We start from the raw sequence: 18,720 nt of genomic DNA on the forward strand, positions 1-18,720 counted from the left end.
ACAGGCTTTTAAGTTACCTGGTGGGCTCCTTGTCCGAGAGGCTGTCGGTGTGCCTTTGGGGTTCCTTGCAAAGCTGTCCACGAGGGTGCTGGGGGTCACGGGGATATGTGGCTTTCTCCGGTTCCTGCCCGCCCCCCCCCCCAGTGAGGGATAGGATAGCAGTGGCCCCAAAGCAGAGGGTTGCCAAGACCACGTGGCTTATGGGGAGGGGCAGGAGTGCAGTACCCTCAGAGCTGATGGTGCCACTGAAAGAACCCCATAAGAATAATAATATCGACGGCAAAAATGAGCACAATACCGACAATGAGGGCAATAGCAACAACAGAAATGATAATAGTTCATGCCTTATTCATGTAACTAGTATTCACTGGGTCCCTCCTAGGCGCCGGCCCCAGCCAGGCACCCGGAATGGAAGTGGACAAGGTCCCGGCCCTCCTGGCATTTCCAGTCCACCGTGGAATCAAGCTGAGCTTCCCAGTACCTAGTGACACCATGATCATGGCAGCGTTTCTTGAGAGCTTCCCAGGTACCAAGCATCGTTCTCTTTACCTGTTTCACCTCTTGTAGTCCTCACAACGAATCTGCATGGCTAGTGCTTGTATCAGCCCATTTTACAGATGAAGAAAAGGAGGCTCAGAGAGGTGAGGTGCCATGCCTTCGGACATGCAGTATGAGCCTGAACTCGGCCAGGGAGGGACCCAGACTGGTCAACCGCCTTTCTTGCTCTTGGAGGGGTGGCTAAGTCTGACGCAAAGTGAGGAGGGCACATTATGCCTGTGGAGGTGAGGTGGATGATGGTACGGCAGGGCCACGCGTCGAGCGGCCGCATGCAGAATGCCAGGCGCTGGGCCTCTGCGGCTGAGGCTGATGAGATAAATGGGACCTAGGTGCTTTTGGTCCCGTTGCCCCATCTGGGGGCTGGGGACCTGCTCTCTGCACCTGCGAAAGTGCAGGTCAGCGGATACCCACTGAGCCGTGCGATGACAAGGGGATTTCCTGGCAGGAACATATGCATTCCCTGGAAGCTGCGAAGACTTTGTGTGTCTTGTGGGGCAGGGGATGTTTGGGTGTGAGCTTGAGTCTGGATGTAGGCATGGGCGGGGCATGTAGGCGGGGGCGGGGCAGGCCGGTGGGGCAGGGTCCGTGTGCATCAGGGAGAGGGAGGAGAAGGCTGGGGGAAGGTCGGGCGTGACTCTTAGTGCCAGCATGAGGCCCGTGACTTTGCCCTGTGGCTGAGGGAGCCATGGGTGGTGGCAGAGGGGCGCCGGGGCAGGCGTGTGTTGGGATGGGAGAGAGGCTTGGCCTGGGGGCATCTGAGCTTCCCTGGGGGCTGCCTGTCGGAGAGTCTTCTGCCCTGTCCTCTGACAGGTCCACCGGTCAGCTCTTTGGCGCTGCCAATCTTCCCTTCAGGGAGTTGCTGTCTCTTGGGCTTTTTGCAACCCGAGTGAGAGGGGGAAATTCTCAGGCTCCCTGGAGAACCAGATTGAACCCGGAATTCGAGGAAATGGCTAACAAGCCTGTGAGAATTAGGGGGGCATCAACGACTGGAATTATCTGCCTGGTGTAAAATGGCGCTAGACCCTCCAACCAGCAGGGTCTCCTCATTGGCTGCACATTGGAATCACCTGGGAAGCCTAAAAAAAAAAAAATACTGACCTGTGGGCCCCAGAGGTTCTGATTTAGTCGGTCTGGGGTGTGACCCGGGCGTCAGGATTTTAAAGCTCCGCAGAGGACTCCAGCCTGTGACCAGAGCTGGGCACCACTGCCCTGCAGCATTCGGAGGCTCTTCAGTCAGCAGGGACACTGAAACCACGGGCCCCCTCAAATCAAAGTCCTGTCTGGACACCCAGGGGCTGGCTCTCCCTAGGGTGACTGTAGCACTAGATTTCTTGAAATGCCCTGAGGTCCTGAGAGGAGACGTCTCGATTCTCAGTGGAACCTCCTGAGGCCTGACACCAAGAGGGCCCTGTCGCTAGCGCTTGTCTCTTTCTGTCCCTTGTAACTATTCTTTCCTGCCCTGAGGCAGGATCCCCACCCCAATCTGCCTCAAAAACCAAATTTTCTTTTGACAACCATTAAAGATAAAATTTAAAAAATCATCTAAGAAGACATGTGTAACCCACTGGAAATTTCAGGGCAGTGAGTCATTGTGCTCCCGGGCCCCTCAGATTCTTATGTAAGGTTGAGTCACTTTTTGTGAAGTCCATGCATAGCAGAAAAAAATGGGGAGGCTCTCAAGATATGTGTGTGTGTGTGTGTGTGTGAGAGAGAGAGAGAGAGAGAGAGAGAGAGCAAGAGAGAGAGAGAGAGAGAGAGAAACAGAGAGAAAGCAAGAGAGAGAGAAAGTGAGCCAGAGAGCAAAAGAGTCTTGTCATTTGTAGCTTTCAGACACTGGTGGTAACTCTGAAGTAACTTCAGAGATTCCTCATCCCCTATACTTGTTCTCCATTCCCTGTACTTCATTTTCCATCCAAATTTTACCCCTTCATAGAAGTGAAGGTATGCAGATCCCATCATCCAGCTCCTCGGGCTCAGACACGGCTGTCCCTGGATCCCCAGGACAGGGAGAGTGGGGTGGGTGGGATGCCTCTGTTCTGCTCATCCTCGGGGGTGGGGCGGGCGGGGGCTACACCCCTGCTATGTGCAGGCCCCAGAGCCCGAGAGGTGGATAAGACATGTCTGGGCCCAGTTCTGGGTCTGGGTCCTTTACTTCTGGATTTCTCAAAAAAACACAGAGGGTGTGGAGCAAGATCCAGGAGAAAAAAGAATTGCAGCCACTTCAAGGGAACAAAATGAGGGAGCCCATTCCCTGGGGAATAAGGTTGCTTTTTGGGAGTTTGACCATAAAACTGATACACAGACATGGAGCAGACAGAAGCAAAGTCAAAAAGAGAGGGAATGGGCCCAGGCTGGCAAAACTGATTTGGGTGTTAAAGGGAAAGATGCCCGTCTGAAGGGGCCAGGTCTGCCATGGGGGTGTCGAAAAGAGCCAGGTGAGCCAGGCCCCAGAACATGGACATACGTGGCTCCCACTGCCTCACAGAGGGAGAGGGAGTCTGGCTACATCCTCCCAGGGATGGGCATGCCTGCTGGGGGTTGGGCTGGGGTGCTCACACTGGTGCTGCCTGAGATTTCCAGCCTATACCCAGTAAGGACTGGCCCTGGTTTTGCATCCAGACTCCCCAGGACTGGCTCTCCAAGAAGTATGCCCTGGGAAAGGGGTGCCATTACATCTACAGGCGAGAGAGTAACCAGGTAGTGATCATCTTCCTTGTGAATGAACAAATCCCCCTTTGGGGTTGACAGAACAGTCCTGTGAGCTTGCCCCATGTCACTCCTTCCCTCCATCACCAAGAGACACAGATGAAAGATCATCAGGAGAGCCCCTGGAGGTGGCCAAGTCAATAGTAAATGGAACCCGCTGGCCTCCCCAGGAGGGTCCCCAGTGCCTCACCCCTTTCTTTTCCTCCCGAGCCACGCTGTTCAGTGAGGTAGTCACTAGCCTCCTGTGGCTGTAATTTTGTAGGGACGCCTGGCTGGCTCAGTCGGTGGAGCATGCGACTCTTGATCTCAGGGTGGTGAGTTTGAGCCCCACGTTGGGTGGAGAGATGACTTGAAAATAAAATCTTTTTAAAAAATTATAATTTTCTACATTGATTACATGTAGAAATAATAGTATCTTAGATATATTGGATTAAAGAAAGTGTCATTAAGAGTCATCTCTCTGGTTTCTTTTTACTGTAGCTCCTGCCTCAAGCACCTCCAAAATGAAAATAAAAGGACAAAGACAACAGAAGAACAGACAACAGCCACAGAATCTTGGAAACCAAAATCGGATGGGTGAGGGGTCATGGACTTCAGTGATCAGATACAGTTGAATTCAACATTGGTGTACTGGGTCAGGTAGTGTCCCCCTAAAATTCACATCCACCTAGAACCTCACAGGGTGACCTTATTTGGAAATAGCGTTTTGCAGATGTAATTAGTTATGTGGAAATGAGATTTTACTAGATTAGGGAGGGCCCTCAGGCCACACGAAGATACAGAGACACACAGAAAGAAGCCCCTGCTGGCTGCAGGCAGTACGGGGGTGGGGTGGGATGGGTCTCAGGGTTACCCAAACAACTCACTGGCTCCCATGGGTGGGGGCAGGGGAAAGGAAGGTGGGGGGAGAAGCCACCTGGCTTAACCAGCCCGGGCTCCTGTTTTCCTTGGCTGGAGCTGGGATTCCTCTTAAGGTTCCTGCCCCCAGAGAACAGCCTGGCTGGACCGGGTAGTGGCCAGATGCCTTGTTTCATTCTGCCTTGTTTCATCCAGGCTGAGAGAAGGACCAAAGATCATCCGTGGAATGTGTGAGGGATGAAGAGCTAGCGGGGGCTGTGGGATTGTCTTTAGAGGTGGGAGTTCAAGGGCCCGGGATTCAAAGAGGGTCTGACCCAGAACCCTGAAACAGCCCACACTTTTGGGGGGCTTCTTGAGTTGCAGGGAAGCAGGCTGGACTGTTCTGGTTATTCCTAAAGTTTCCAAGGGGTCCCAGAGGTGACCTTGAAACCACTGTCTGGAGCCTCTGTTAGAAGAGACTCCCTCCTCTGCACACTGTAGTACCTAGTATTATTGTTATTTTTGTTATTGTTGAATGACTTTCCTAGAAACACTCAGATAGGTCAAGAGCTCAGGTCATCTGATTTTTACCATGCAGGCCACCTGCACCTAACCAAGGCCCTCCGTGTATTTTTTAAAAGATTTTATTTATTTGACAGAGAGAGACTCAGTGAAAGAAGGAACACAAGCAGGGGGAGTGGGAGAGGGAGAAGCAGGCTTCCCGCGGAGCAGAGAGCCCGATGTGGGGCTCGATCCCAGGACCCCGGGATCATGACCTGAGCCCAAGGCAGACGCTTAGCGACTGAGCCACCCAGGCGACCAAGCCCCTCCAAGCCCAATGCCTGGTTGTCCTTTCTGCCTCTGAGATGCCATCCCTGGGGCATTGGTCACAGCTCAAATAGGAGCAGTAATACAGCACGTCATTCTTTCTACAGATATTTACCGAGTGCCCTCAGGCCATGTGTCTGCCTGCTTCCAAGCACTAGGTGATTAGATTAGCTCTCACAGCCGCTTCCTGGGCAGCTCCGCAGGAGTTCCCTGGGCCTGCAGGCAGTGTCTAAAGCTCAGACTGCTCAGGGGAGCACAGATTCTGACCAGAAATCACGGGCCAGGCCAAGGACCCTGACTCGGCACAGTATCAAAGTGAGGGTGAGCTCCGGCGGGGGACTGGGTGCCTCTGGCTCACTCAACAGGGAGCCTGCTTCCCTCCCTGGGCCTGACTCCAGCTCTCAGGCCTCTCCTCCAGCCTGCTTCTTATCTCTATTGCCCGTGTTTCGAAAACGTCCTCCTGAGTGGCCAGGGCTGTGAGCTGCTGAGAGCAGGGAGAGATTTGCTGCAGGGTGATGGGGGTCCCCCCGGGGCCTGGTTTCGGCGCTCAGAGCTTGTCAGAGCTGGGGGGCTGCCAGAGGCCGGCCACTCCTGCCAGACACCCGCTCCCTGGCCCCACCAGCCCACCTCTCCCTCACCTTGGGAAGGTTGAGATTTGTGGTTTTGATAGATGGGGGAGGGAATGAGATGGTTTCTCTAGACTCCAACTCCCCCCCCCCCCCCCGCCCAACACACACACACCAGCACTTTTTAAACAGGAAATCCAGGGACACCCACTCTGTTTTTCTTGGTCTGCACAAGACCAGAAGACCGAGCCCATGTGCTTAGGAAGAAGCCCTTTCAGCAGCCATGTGCAGACGGCAGGCCTGCTGGGGCAGGGGACAGCAAGGCCGGCGGGGCAGCCCGCCTCTGGGCCTTGCCCTTTCATGCTGGCAGTGCAGGCTTCCAGGACTCAGTGTCCTGGGGTGACAGAGCCCCCCACCCTGCCTTCCTTCGGATTATAAGGACTCCAGTCACTAGTGCTTCTAGTCTCTTGGCCATTTTCCAGTTCCCACGAGGACCGAAAAGAAGAAATGGACATTAGTTCCAGCGATGGGGATGTGGATAAACTGAGGGAGGGGGGCGCGTCTTGAGACTGGGGGCCCCCAGACTGCTGATAGAGCTGCCCCTGGCAGGTTATTCACAGACCAACCCCTGCCCATGGGCTTTGGTGTACACCTAGTGGAGGTACAACCAGGAGACAGATGTTTTCTCCAGATCTTTCCAACCTTACGGCTTTTATAATTAGACCTGGAAAAACATCTTTTCCTTTCTTCGTTTTCTTTGAAAAAGCAAGATTGGCTTAAACACAAAGTGATCATCGGGGCCTTTTTGAAAGTAGAAAAACTAAAGAGATGACCTTTTGAGAATAATGCTTCATTTCCTCGTTCTGCCTCCCCATCTCTCCCCCATGGCTCCTCCCCCTGCCTCGGTGAAGAAAACGCCCCTGCTGTGGCTTTGACTAGAGGGGATGGAAGACCAGATAACGGCCCCGTGTTTCGAAGCCATTTTCCCCAAGGGCCCAACTGCTTGCAAAGCCTCTGAAAAAACCTTGGCCAACCTCCTGGCCCAGCTGCTGGCCTTGAAACCGAGGCTGCTTGGCCTGTCCAGGAAGCCCGTAAATCCCCAAGTCGGCAAGAAACTGCACTCTGGAGCTTGCCTCTTTGCGCAGATGCCTGGCTGCAGGCCCTGGACTGTCTTCGGCCAGTCTAGAAGCTGGTGTAAATAAGCACATTTATCTGAGGTAGACCTCATTTTTCTGAGGAATTGTATCCCCTCAGGGGCATCAGCAATCAGAAAGTTCATTGTTCCCTTTGGGAGCCATAGCTCTTTCCCACCTGACAGTTGATATTTAATTGATGGCTGTTGTCCTTCATAGGGTTTCTAGCACATCACATGGTATTAGTAAAATTCCAGTTAAATGTGAACTCCTTTGCTTCTGAGGCGGAGAGTGGTGGCTCTCTTAACACCTATTTAACCTGTTATGAGCCCCGAAAGGGATAGTTGCACATATAGGTCAAAATTCAAAAGTCTTGCATTCCCGGAGGCCCGAACCCAGCACAGCTTGCAGATGATAGTTCCTGGGAGTTGAGGCAAGCTGTGAGGGGAGCAGTACTCAGGATTGCTTCAAGTCTGGGAGAAAAGAAGGACCCTTTCTCTCAAGGGTGGAAGAACTGGGGAAACAGTCTGGAAGCCTCAAGGACATGGGATGTCAACATTAGAGAGGCACAAGACGGCCAGCAGGCAGAATGTGGGACCTCACCAGGGCCGTGCCGCTGATTCGTGGCAGTTGAAGCTAAACAGCTCATGAAGTAAATCTTCAGGCACCGGCCATGGCGGTGGGCTCCAGCTGAAAGCAGGGGAGCCCTAGATACAGCCCAGGCTGTCCTCGAAGCTCAAGAGCCTCAGGAGGGAGGCTGCCAGCCAGACTGGCTGCCACAGGCCTATCTTCTACCCATCCTGGCTCCTCAATGGCTTGATGGTGCTACTGAAGGAGAGGGTGGGGACGCAAAGACTGTGGGAAATGCTTAGTACAGGGAAGGAGCCGAGTGAGGAGGGGTGACCGCTGTGGGGACCACCGGCCACATCGTGCCAGCTCAGTTCCATCCTGGGCCTGGGAGCCAGCAGGCTTTATAACCGCCAGCGATCTTGAGATGGCTCTTGAACCACAGCGCTCAACAGGCGGGCAGTCCTGGGCCCCTCACGGGCACACAGCCGAGTCTCTGCTGGCTGGGAGCAATCTGCCCCCTGGGCTCGTCTCGGGAGCTCTTGGTGGGCTGACAGTGCCCCGAGAGATCCTGGCCAGCCCTCTCCCCCTCTCCCCAGTCCTTCCTGCTTGGGTGTTTGGGATTAACATGCATCCCTTGAACTTGTTCATTTTTCTACCCAGATGGAAACTTGGCCGGCCACCAGGCCTGGATGTGCTCGCGGTATGGCTGGGCTCAGGCCAAGCCCACGGTAATTATAATCACATGTGAGGCGCCCGCTGGCTCGCTGGGCGCAGGGGGCCAGGGGAGAGCCTGGCTGCCAGTGGGGAGGGCCTGGGCTGAGCGCTGGGCTCCAGGCTCCCGGCTCTGGGCAAGTGTGCAGACAGCAGGACCTTGGGCTCCTGCCCTTACCTCTCTGACCCTCAGTTTCCTTGATTAAATGAAGGGATTGGCTTACAGACCATGGGAGGGCCCTCTGTATGCTCTGGAAGTCCCAGAGAGCATCAGATGTGGACCGGCTCTCATGTGGACCGACCCCCTGTGGTCTTCCCAGCCCTGGCCTGGCCTTCCACATACACAGAGTGGGACCTGAGCCTGCCCTGCTTCATTGATCTAGATGATTTCTCTCAAGACACAGCGCCAGGGCGTATCGAGACTGTCATTATCCCAGCGGGAGGGGGAGGTGTAGGATACCAGGGTGGGGTTGGGGGTGCTTAGGGAAGAGTCTGGAAGGAGGGGCAGAAGAGTGTCCACGACAGCCTTCCCCAGCTGCCCTGTGGCACTAGGGCAAACACGATCCCATGTGCATTAGCCCAGGGGCGGGAGCTGCCCCTCCGCTTGATTCCGTCTCTTTTACAGTGTGCCATTATTCTGAGCAGGGAGGCGGCAGCCCCAAGAATTCTTTACCCGGGGGATTGTTGTGGCTTTTCCCATTCACTTTGGAATCTCAGAAGGCTGGAGGATGAGGAGCTGTTGAAGAGCTGTGAGCAGGGGTTCGCTGGCCAACGGGTGCGGCCGTGGGCACGGTCACCTTCTCCAGCACACAGTCTGCGTAGAGGTGACGGAGAGGAGAGTTTCTGCAACTTCTCAGAACTCTCGCAGGTTTCGCCCCCTCTCCCCGCTTTCCAGCTGCGTGTGTATCTCCCCGCACTTCTTCCTTGGTCTCTCGGGTCCTCCTTCCCGGCTTTTCTCATTCCTTCTTGTTCTTTCTTCCTCCTTTCTAGTCAGAGGAGCCAAATGATGTGGTGGAAAGAGAATGGCCTAGGGGTCAGGCAGCTTTGACCTCTGAGCCTCAGGCTTCTAGTCTACAAAATGGGATGGCAGGCAGGGTTAATGATAACCTAAGCCCGGCATTGTTGATAAGATTAAGTAGGATAGGGGGCGCCTGGGTGGCTCACTCTGTTAAGCTTCCGCCCTCAGCTGGAGTCGTGATCCCAGGGTCCTGGGATCGAGCCCCGTGTCGGGCTCCCTGCTCGGCGGGAAGCTGCTTCTCCCTCTGCCGCTCCCTCCTGCTTGTGTGCTCCTTCTCGAATAAATAAATCAAATCATTAAAAAATTAAGTAGGATAATATATACAAAGCTTTAGGCAGGACAGAGAAAAGTGTCGATAAAATGCAGCATTATTTATCCAAAATATCAACTGAAATCTGTCTTCAAAGATTAGTTATACTTAACATTTGTTCCCATCCTTAATAAAAATCAGGTAATTCAAACTTTTTTCTTCCTTGCTCTTAGAAAACAGAATGACCATATTCAGACGGATGGCTCTTTACTGCCTGTGGCTTCTGGTTTTCCTGCCCGAATGGACCTTGGAGCCAGGCTGCCCAGGGGCCCCCCATGTGCCCCTGGAGGCCAAGGCCGTGCAGAGGTAAGGAGGGGTGCCGCGGTCCAGCCAGGCTGGATGACCAGCGCCCCTCAGGTCATCCTTACCGTCTGCTCAGCAAAGCAGCCGCCTCACTTCCTCGGCTGTGCTTGGTGGGAACAAGGGTTCAGAAGCCACGATGTCCTGGGAAGAAGGAAGGGGGCATGGGAATGAGAAGTAGAAGAGACGTTTTACCACGTGTTGAGACGTGAATAAAGGCAAAATATTTGTCTCTGCCCAGGGCTCCGCGTGGAGTACCGGACACATAAGGGGACAGGGTTCGAGGCGGTGAACAGAGACCCCTGTGGGGGGCGCTGGTAAGTCATTCCTCCCTCTGCCTTCTGCCTCTTTGTCTCAGGGAGGGACTAAACACAAAGGTCCCTTCTGGTCCTAACCTCCCATGACTCTGATCTGTGTGAGCTGAAGTCTGGTGTGCTGGGCATGAAGGATGGGACTCTTCAGGCCTCCTCTCCGTCCCTGGATCCTTCCCCCAGCCTGTGAAAGGCCGCTCAGGTCTCTGCTCCCTCAGACATGGATGACCAAGCACGACACTTCCCAGGATCCTATGACCCTCTGGTGAACTACTGTTCCACCTTGCTCCCTCCTTTTACTCCCGAGGCCAATCGGAAGCGTTTGGGTGTTAATGTAGAGGTAGTATGCTGGGGTGCAGGCCCGCTTGCCTTGCACTCTCGGGCCCTGGGGGGAAAGGGCAGAGGGTCTACACACTGATAGGGGAAGGAGGTCTGCCCTGTACGGTTGCATGGTCTTCTCAGGGAAATTGCCTTATTCCGGGTTCTGCTCCCACGTGGCTGGCTTTTGAGCAATGAGCCTCTTTTCGTTCCCTAGAGCTGCTGTAACAATTGACCACAATTTGGTGACCTAAAATAACAGAAATTTATTCTCTCACGGTTTGGGAGGCTAGAATTTAAGGTGTTGTCAGGGCTACACTCAGGTGAAATCAAGGTATTTTCAGGGCCACACGCCCTCCAGAGGCTCTGGGGGGAGCATCGTTCCTCATGCCCTCTAGCTTCTGGTGGCTCCCAGGGACCCTCGGTTTGTGGCTGCATAATTCCACTCCCTGCCTCCACCTTCACATGGCTTTCCTCTGTGTCTGTCTTTTCCTCCATATGTTTCTTGTAAGGACGCTTGTTATTGGATTTAGGGCCCACCGGAATAATCCAGGATGATTTCATTTCAAGATCCTCAGTCACATCTGCAGAGTCCCTTTCTCCATAGAAGTTCCCATTCACAGGTTCCAAGGATCAGGACATGGACATATCTTTGCCGGGGGTGGGGGGACACTATGCCACCCACTAGGGTGCCCCCTCCCTTCCCCCCCCCCCCCCCAGGTTACTGGATGAGCTGTGGGCATCTGAGCTCCAGACACAGGCTCAGCTCCACTCCACAGGCTGGCCTGCCACCCGTCATGGGGTGGACTGAAGAGACGAGCTGGCCAGTGGTAGGGCTACTTTCTGGAATTGGGAAACGGGGAACGGGGCCCAGCTAACAACAGGACCAGAAGGGGAAAGGGTGCTGGAGGCTGACAGGAGTAAAGCAACCCACAGAGAGGAAAATGGAGCAGGCATAGAGGGGAAAGAGGTGCCACGAGGGAGACCTCGCAGCTCACCAGAGACAGGGAAGCAATTCCTACTTCCGGTGACTGCCTTGGTTCCTGGCAGCTCTTCAGACACAGGGCAAGGTCATATGTACTCTGAGAAAAAAAGAAGAACCCGTTCCCCGAGGCTCTGGAGAGCCTTTTTTGGGGGGCTCCGAGAGCCTGCACGAGCAAAGAAAGACGTTCCTTGTTCTCTGGGTGGAGCCTGAGGCCACCTCCGAAGACTCTTCGTGCAGATGTTATGACTAATCCCTCCCGTGTGCCTTAGCAATGTCGCTTTACTGCTCTTCCCATCAAGAGGTGAAGTTGTCTCTCCTCCCATGAATCCAAGCTTGGCAACGTGACTTATTTTGGCCAATGGGGCTTTAGCAAATGTCAGCAGAGGCTTAAAACCCACCTGGGGATTGCCCTCTCTTTGGCCACGGTGGGAAGGCAGAGACCGTGATGTGGGTGGCCCTGAGCTGGCTGCTGAAGAGGCCACATGGAGAGCAGAGGTCTGTCAGCCTTAAGCTTGCCGACTGCTGGACACGTGAGCGAGAACGTGCTGGACTGTCCAGCGCTAATCAAACCATCAGGTGACTACGGCGGCATGCATGACCCCAGACAAGACCAGTGGAAGAACCGGCAACTGAGCCCAGCCAAACTGCTCACCTACAAACCATGAGCCGAGACCATGCTTCTGTTTTGAGCCGCAGGTTTTGGGGGTGGTTTGCTACTGTACCTGATACAGTCCCCACGTAGGCGGGCCTCCAACGCCCCCACATTTAGAGTCAGGCCCTGGAGGGAGACTCTGGTGGCTCTCAGGGGAATGTGGCAGAAACTCTGATCCCCCAGGAGCCATCCTTCCCCTTTTTCTTTTTAGGAATGGAACTTTTTAGTAACGGCACAAGTCCAACCAACTAGGGACTCTGTTTTGCAGCTAAGTATGATGACATTTTTACGGATGGAATGGAATGAAAGGGATGCGTGCAACTTCTGTGTTACTTCTTTAAAAGGAATTTGCTTGCCCTACACTTCCTCCGTCCCCCCTTCCTGCAGGCTGGAATGCAGAGCTGGGGCCGGGAGCGTGGACAACTGTGGCAGGGAGGCAGGACCTCGTAAGATGTTGCCTCACACAGCTGAGTGTGACAGGGCTGACCCCCACAGAAGGGGGGCTACTGTGAAGGCAAGCGCTGGGCAGACAGGAATGTGTCCACCAGGCTCCCAGCTCTCTCTCAACCCCTTTCTCTTGTTCCTCTGCCTCCTCAGTACATTCCCTCTAGCTCCTAGAGCAGGAACAGAGCAAAAAGGGGGAGAGCAGAGGAAGCAGCATGTGCAAAGTCCAGAGGGGAAAGAGGTCCTGCTACATTTGGTGCACGGAGAGCAGCTTGGGATGGTGGGCCGAGGGGAGGGAGGATGTGGGGGGGGGGGGCAGGAAGATGTGAGGCTGAGACCATGTCCTGAAAGGGGTTGGTGGGTGGGGAGTCCCCAGCTGGCTGTAACTTAAATAGGTGACTCTGACTACTGTGTAGAGCACCGGAACATTGAAAGGGGACCAGGTGGAGGCAGGGAGGCCAGTTAGGAGGCTGTAGGAGCCGTCCAAGCAACAGATGGAGGAGAACGGTGGTGCAGAGGAACAAGACAAGTATATTCAGAAACATTTAGGAGGAAAACCCGACTGGATTTGTAGATAAGTCTGTTGTGGGGGATATGGAAGAGGGAAGGTTCCAGGCTGCCTTGTGGGGATGCAGATGCTATCTGCTAGGACAAGGGACACAGGCAGAGAAGTGGTGTGGGGAAGGTGAAGCCAGCTGGCTTCTGTCTTGGACATGCTGGGTTGGAGGTGCCACTGGAACATTCAGATTATTGATGCTTTTTGCATAGACCATTTTTGGAGTCTCTTAATTGGTTGCTCTCCATTCCCCCCCCACCCCACCTTTTTAAATGAAATTAAATCCAACCAGATTAATGTCCCAGATGATAGCACTGCCCTGATCACAACTTTCAGTGCTTTCCTGCTTTCTCGATGTCAGTCGGAGCTCTCTATCCTGGCATCTGAGGTCCGATGCCCACCCTCCTCCTCCCACATAGGCCACAGCTCCTCTTCCTGGGTCTCTGTTCTGGCCACACGGAACCACTAAATTTCCCCATTTATAGTCTGCTGCCTTCACACCTTGGGTCAGCCTGGAGTGCTCCCTTCTCATGGTTACATATAAAAAATTTCACTCATCCATCAAAGTCAAGTTCGTATGCTACTTCCTCCATTAGTTGGTCCTTGATTCCCTCTACGGAAAGATAATCCCCCTTCTGAATTTCCACAGTATTTTCTCGGTCATATTCTATATGCATTATATATGTAAGATAAGACAGTGATTGATAGGCCTGGTACCAAAGGATGTAGGGACACGGGTTATTTTGGTTGGTTTATGAGGCATCTGTTCTCCTGCCTCTGCACCAGCACCTCAGTTTTCCTTTAGGAGCCACCTTTTCCCCTGCTCTCAGTCCTTGAGCTTTGGACAGGGCTGACCCCCAACCCACTCATGAGTCAAGGCTAAGTCAGGACTCATCAACCCAGTAGGAACCCAGGCAGGGCTTCTGAGGGAAAAGGGCAGAGGGAGCCTTGGCAGGGAGAGTCAGGGCTGGGGAGGAAAAGCTCACTGTCCATGGGGTGTTGAACTGGAAGATGAGATCCTGGGGCCATCAGCAGCCATTTGCCTTCACGAAGGGAACAGTCCCTCAAGAAAGGAGCTAACCAGAGCAAGACTGGTCTGAGAGGGAAATTCCTGATGATGCTGTTTGCACACCTGGATCAAGCCACCCTTGTCCATTTTTAGTTACTTTAGCCAACAAATTCCCTTTTATGCTTGAGCCAGTTTAAATTAGGTTCCTATTACTGGCAGACAAAGATGGTTTAACTAATACAGGAGGCTCAAACAACCTGTTGAGTGAATGAATGAATGAATGAATGCATGCATGAGCAGGTATGACTAAAAGTCTCTCCCCTCCTACTGCAGGAATACTCCTTGTGGAGTCAAATCTCATAGTGTTATTTGGGTGGATTTCTTCAAGGAGTGATCCATTAAAACACAGAGTCATTCATGATTTATAGGTGCCTCCCTGTATGAGGCAGAGAAAGCTTTAGAAGAAGAAGCCAGGCATATTTCTGGCCTCGAGGAGACAGACATGCATTGCTTTCTGTAATGTATTTGTTTGTCCTCTCTCCTCCCACCCGCTCCAGGAAGGCGGCAATGCTGTCCTGTTCATAGCTGTATTGAACATCTTTTCATGTGCTCCTTGGCCATTTGCAGATCTTTGGAGAAATGTCTGTTTTGCTCATTTTTATATTGGGTTGTCTTTTTATTGAATTATAAGTGTTCTTTATATACTCTAGATCCAGGTCCCTGATCAGATAGATGATTTGCAAATATTTTATTCCATTCAGTGGGTTGTCTTTTCACCTTCTTGATGGTATCATTTGCAGCACAAATATTTTAAATTTTAGCATATTAAAAAAACTGCTTTATTGAGGTATAATTTGTGTACCATAAATTTCACCCATTTGAAATGCTGCATTCAATGATTTTTTTCATACGTGTACAGAGTTGTGCATCACCATAACCATCATCATAATCTAGTGTTAGAACATTTCCATCACTCCCCCCAAAGAACTACTGTGGCCATTTGCTGTCCACTCCTGTTACACAGTCCACCCCAGGCAGCCACTCTGGATGTGCCTGTTTGGGACACGTCCTGTAGATGGAATCCTACAGCATGGAGTCTTTCACTTCTGGCTTCTTTCACTTAGCGTAATGTATTTGAGGTTTATCTGTGTTATAGCATGTGTCAGTAGTTTCTTTCTTTTTAATTGCTGATTAGTATTCCATTGTGTATCTGTTCACTAGCTGATGACATTTGAGTAATTTCTAGTTTGGTGCTATTATGAATAGAGCCGCCCTGATTCAGTGTCACTGGCTTAAACAACAGTTATTTCTCACAGTTCTGGAGGCTGGAAGTCCAAGATCCAGGTGGGGGCCCCTTCAGTTCCTCTTCCTGGCTGGTAGATAGCTGCCTTTATCTCTTCCTTCTCGTGGGGCAGGGAGAGAACTTTGGTTTCCCTCTATTTATGGAGACACTAATCCCATCATGGAGGCCCCACCCTCATGACCTCATCTAAATCCAATTGCCTCCAGAAGGCGCCACCTCCAAATACCATCACATTGGGAGGTAGGGGTTCAACATGTGGATCCTGGGGGACACAAGCATTCAGTCCGTACTAGTAATTACTGATATAATTGGATTTACATCTACCTTTTTGATATGTCTCATGTCTGTTTTGTTCCTGTTTCTCCTTTCCTGACTCCTTTTGTATTAAGTAGCTACCATTTTAATTTCTTTGTTGGTTTTTCAACTGTGTTTGTTATTTTCTTAGTGGTTGTTCTAGGGATGACAATAGGCCTCTTAACTCATCACAAGGTAAGAGGATATTTGACATTTTATGTGACAGTTTGTTAGCTTGAATTAGTCAATAATTTAATATTTAATAAATATTTCAAATTTACATTCAATTTATATTAACGCAAATTATTAGTTATTAAATTAACTTCATAACTATTTCATAATTATTTCTTTAACATTTAGGCATTTGGTATGTGGTCTCTGTCTGTAACCCCACCCCGGGGTCTGAGAGTGTTGGGGGCAGACGTGCCTTTCTCATATTTGCATGGGTGTATTTTTTCCCATAGCTATAGTCATAGTACGAATTATATATTATGAATACTCCAAGTATTTATCCTGGTTTTTATTTTATTTGTGTATTTATTTACCAGCTTTTTAAACTTAACATTTTGTTATAGGCATTTTTATTTGCCATAAGTCTCTGTGAACTTCTTTTATAAAAGCTGCGTTGGATTTCCTTGACTGGGTGGGGCAAAGTTCAGTTAGCCATTTTCAATTTTAAGCTTGTTTCCTAATGTTGCAGTGGGCATCTTTGTGCACCTCATGCTTTCCCCATCTTAGAATCTTCGGCAAAAATCCCCAGTGGTAAGATTACTCTGTTGAAGAGAAGAAATATTTTTGTAGTTCTCGGTGCCTATCAACATGTGATTTTCCTCAAGAATGGTGGGGTGTAATTGTGATCACACTCATATGTGCTAACTGGGTGCCAATTGAAATGTTTGTTTTTTTTTTTTCTATTTGATGTTGCCTTTCTTTGGTGATTAGCTAGGCTGGATATTTTTCTGTAAATCTGTTCACTGGTTATAATTTGTTTTATGTAAGTGGCTTCTTCATGCCCCTGCCTATCTATCTATAAGGCTCTTTGTTGGTTTTTAAACTTTCAGTTTATATGAGCTCTTTATGTAATATACCCTCCTCACGACTGTTTAGGAAGGAGGCAGAATATAAATACATAAATACATAAAACCAGATAGTTTTATCTCCCTTATTTGCTTCCAATATTTCTCCCCACTTGTCCCTTTTCAGTCATTTGTTTAATGCAGAAAATTTATACTTTTCTGTAGTCAAACCCGCTAATCGCTCCTTTGTGATTTTTATCAGTGATTTCCAAGTTTAATAAAAGACATTCTCCCTCTAGAGATTTGATGAATGTTTAAGTCTCTCTTCTTCTAGTTTTCCTAGGTTATTAAAAAGTATGGAACTCTTTAATCCCTATAAAATTTCTCTGTGAAGACTCCCTCTAGTCTGAGGAAGGGGATGATTTCAAAGTATAAGTTTCTCAAATTCAGCAGTTTCCTTCCCTGATTTCTTTGCCTGTGATGGTACCTGGAGCTGAGCCTGACCACGTCCTGCAGGCTGTCTGTCCCTCTATCTGTATGGACGGAGGGGATAAACTTGCCTCTTGAGCTACACCCACATCCAAGGGGAAGCACAGGGTAGTGGAAGGACATAACTTGGAACTGAGTTTGGCCCCTGTGTGTGGACTCTCAGCCTCTCATTCTCGCTCTGCAAAATGGGGCCAAGAGTGGCTGACAGACAGGGCTGTTGTGAGGATGATAGGAGAGGAAATACAGAAAGTTCTAGAACACCACTTGGCCTGTCATGGATCTCTCAGGGCCCTGCCTTTGCACTGACTTGACTCCTGGGTCCCACCTCATGACCAAAGGTGTCCCTGAGCCTCCCTCACCACAGAGTGTGGGCAGGTCTACCAGAGCAGTTAAGAGTATTTACTTTTTTAGGTGAGAAAATTGAGGGTTAGAAAGTTTAAATGGCGTGCTCGCTTTGGCAGCACACAGACTACAACTGGAACCATACAGAGAAAGTTAGCATGGCCCCTGTGCAAGGAGGACACACACAAATTCGTGAAGTATTCCATATTTTTTTTTTAAAGGCAGTTTAAATGTCCGAGCAGCAGATGCTCTTGATTGCTCTGACACATGGCATCCTCCAGCCCCACTTTGCCTCATCGAGCCTCAGCTCCTCAGCATCCGCAATGTGAAATGGGGCTAATTGTCCTCATCGGTCTCCACTGCTGAGGGGTTATTGAGTGATCAAATGAAAGGCTCTGAAAAAGGCCACGGAAAAATCCAGAGGCAAGGTAGCGTCCCCATGGGCGGCTCAGTCCACTCCTCCCTCAGCCTGGACACAGATGAGGCCTTGTGTTAGGCCTGCGAGGCTCCCTGCCTCCCCGCCCCTGCTCCCCAGGAGAACCACGCAGAGACTCTGTGAAGGCCCCTTGTGTCTGCTGCTCGCTGGGCAAGAGGCCCAGGGCTTGGCGGAATCCCCAGGAGGCAGAGCCTGGAGGTGAGCCGCACTCAGACCCCACTGTGTTCAGTTTGGAGTGGCTTCTGAAGTCTCAGAGAGCCAGGGTGAGGAGGAACGTGGGGTCACCCAGGCCTCCCCCATTTTACAGATGTGGAAACTCAGGCTCAGAGGGGCAGCCATTTAGTGGTCATGTCAGAACTTGGGCCGGGGGGATCCTGGCTCCCAAGTCCAGTGCACTTTCCCCTTGGCTCTGCTGCTGCAGTGGCCCCCCTGGGAAGGGTTCCTGTGGCCCTTCTGGAAAATTCTTTGCAATTTGATGACATTTGAACAAAACTGCATGATGTTGGAGGATCAGAGCGCTTTGACAAGCATAGCAAAGCACTAAGAACAAGATGCATCCACAGTTAGGAGGAAGTTTCCCGGGAATAGAATTTTCCAGAAAGGGAAAGAAGCCTTTTGAGTCGGAGCTTGAATTTATTGAAGCAGATGGAAGAATGTGGGGGCAGTGGCTGGAGGCAAGCAAAGGTAGTGCGGACATTTCACACCACCACCCCACCCTGGCATTCTGGCATTTAAAAATAAAGTTGTTTTCTCTTTTAGCACTTTTTTTTTTTTTTTTTTAAACAGAAGCCAGACTGCTCCCATTGAAGTTTGAGAGTCTAGCAATGGTCCTGAACCCTGGCTGCACATTAGAATCCCCTGGGTGCTTTCAGAATCCCAATGCCCAGATCAAACCCCAAAGCAAGCATACGGGAGTCTTTTGGGGGAGGACCCAGGCCTCAGTAGTTCCTAAAGCTGCTCAGGTAATTCTAATGAGCCATCAGGTTTGCTCAGAGGACCACCAGTCCCTGCATTACTTTGCCATCTGG

The 18,720-nt window shown here is 51.2% G+C and overlaps 1 non-coding gene and 1 pseudogene across 1 annotated transcript; both read left to right on the top strand.

Annotated features, from left to right (window-relative positions):
- Nucleotides 1–281: 281 nt before the first annotated feature.
- LOC112821606 (guanine nucleotide-binding protein G(I)/G(S)/G(O) subunit gamma-10 pseudogene) overlaps nt 282–18,720 on the top strand; it is a 40,134-nt pseudogene continuing 21,695 nt past the window's right edge.
- LOC112821744 (U6 spliceosomal RNA) lies at nt 17,360–17,468 on the top strand. The gene has a single exon (XR_003207525.1). It is a non-coding gene; the product is annotated as a U6 spliceosomal RNA (small nuclear RNA).

Source organism: Callorhinus ursinus, unplaced genomic scaffold (assembly GCF_003265705.2).
Source record: "Callorhinus ursinus isolate GAN/ISIS: 27379988/994484 unplaced genomic scaffold, GSC_fseal_2.0 scaffold10, whole genome shotgun sequence".
In the NCBI taxonomy this organism is placed as follows: Eukaryota; Metazoa; Chordata; class Mammalia; order Carnivora; family Otariidae; genus Callorhinus; species Callorhinus ursinus.